The 2,009-nt window shown below is 39.9% G+C and overlaps 1 pseudogene; it reads right to left on the minus strand.

Moving 5' to 3' along the window:
• Window positions 1–825: 825 nt before the first annotated feature.
• LOC106944195 (beta-1,4-galactosyltransferase 1 pseudogene) lies at window positions 826–1,986 on the minus strand (annotated as a pseudogene).
• Window positions 1,987–2,009: the final 23 nt, after the last annotated feature.

The raw sequence follows: 2,009 nt of genomic DNA on the forward strand, positions 1-2,009 counted from the left end.
AGAGCCCAGACACTAAAGCAAATAGGAGCTGATTTTTAACCAGCTAACTAGTTGGGAGCAAAAATGTTGCCAAGATTCACCACCCTTGTGTTTCCTGTCCTCTTACTGAGTTGACATGGCTGAAAGGGAATCTAGCTTGAAATTATCTTCTCATTTTATGAAAATTTCAAAAATGACAACAGTGGAGGAAGTCCTACATTTCTGTGGAGCTAAATAGGTGCCATAAAGTTTGCTCAAAAGAAAAACAATTGAAGCTAAACAAAATATTTGAAACTGAAATTTTGAAACCTGCTGCCACTTTTTCAAACAAGTTGTTTATTCACAAGTTGTGGGATGGTGAGATAAAAACACACAATAACAGCAAAACATGCCAGAACATCAAAATATTATTTGTGCATTTAAATTATCTTCTTATTCTCACACCATTGTTCAGCTGTTCTACCTTCATGCTTTACCTTTTATGGTAAAACGGCTTCGAATTGCAAAACATTTATTCAGAAACCCCGTCTGTTGCTTAACGTACTGGAAGTGGAGCTTTTTTCTCAAACTACCCACATCTTTACCAGTCAAACAGAAACTGACCACAAAAAATTTAACTGTGTGTTAATATGTATGTTACTGGCGCTTACCACAGCAAGCAAGCCAAACGATTTCTTGTTGACTGAGAAAATCATTTGGGTAAAAAGTATTTGTGTTTTCTGGTAACCAAAGTTCATACATTTAACTTACACTTTCATATCATGATTGTTATTTTCTAAGATAATAAACCCAGGCATCATTTAAGAAAACACACACACCTGTCAAAACAAAGCCAAACTGCCACCATTCCAAGTAAGATCCAGTATGTAAATCATCGTCATGGCGACCGAACATCCACAGAGATTAAAGTGTACAGTACATCCTTCATAATCTCTTTGACAGTAAAGTTGAGGGAATTTAGTCCATCAGTGTCGATATTCTCTGCTGTTTTTTGTGTTTTCACAGCGTTTTCTGGATTCACCTCATTGTGCAAGTCTCTTCCATGTTTGATCATTTTGTATTTTGCAATCTGAGCGTCCGGCCGAGTTATGGACATCCCTCTGTGGATGATCCTGTTGTACAGGTCGTCGTCCTCGCCACCCCAGCCCCAGAACGTGTTTGAGAAACCGTTGACCTTCAGGAACTGCTGCTGTGTCAGCAGGGAGACGCCACCAAAGGCAGTTTTTGAGGATAAGATGTAGTTAAATTTATCTATAGCCACTGATAAATGTCTGGGATGGTCAGAACATCTGTAGAGGTTCCTGTCGTCTATTGGCACCAGGTCTACATCCGAAAAGGCAAAACAGTCGTAATCGTACTCCTTCAGTGATTCATTAAATCCGATGTTCATCAGCTTGGCCCGGTTGAACGCTCCGTCTCCGTGCTGGTTGATGACGTACACACCGTAGTCCAGCTGCTGACGCATCAGGACCGGATGGAGGTAGTAGAGCCAGTGGTTCAGGTGTTCAGACCGGTTTCTGAACGGGACGATGACGGCCACCTAACGGAGGGTAAGTTTGAATCGGCAGAACCAGAGACATTAGTGCGATGACTGTCTGTGTTTCCATTCACCATCAATAGCTGACATTTAGAAAGTAAATTTGATTAGTGGAAACCAAAAACTCAGTTTTTGGTTTTAAAAAGTCTTGGCAGTAGGATGAGCTGGTATTATTTTGTTGTTGGTATCAAAGCATTTCTCATGTTCAACAACCAGACATGAAGATGGCAGGATGACGACGCAGCATTTTCCTTTTATGCCATCGCCTCAACAAACTGATTCACATTTTAACTGGATTTCTTATTTTATGGAATCACTGGAAGTTTTGCTTTTTCAACATTAGCAGAATGAAGAACAACGTTTTGAGTCCATCTGTAATGGAAATGCAGCCATTAAAACTGATTCTCTTACAACAGAATAAGATTTTAATCTGCACTGAAAAACAAACCAGTAGCTGCGTCTCCATTACAAACAAGAAACGGCATTGAAATCA

This window comes from Poecilia latipinna, unplaced genomic scaffold (assembly GCF_001443285.1).
Source record: "Poecilia latipinna isolate Pla-1442-1.1 unplaced genomic scaffold, P_latipinna-1.0 Scaffold7325, whole genome shotgun sequence".
Classification (NCBI taxonomy): Eukaryota; Metazoa; Chordata; class Actinopteri; order Cyprinodontiformes; family Poeciliidae; genus Poecilia; species Poecilia latipinna.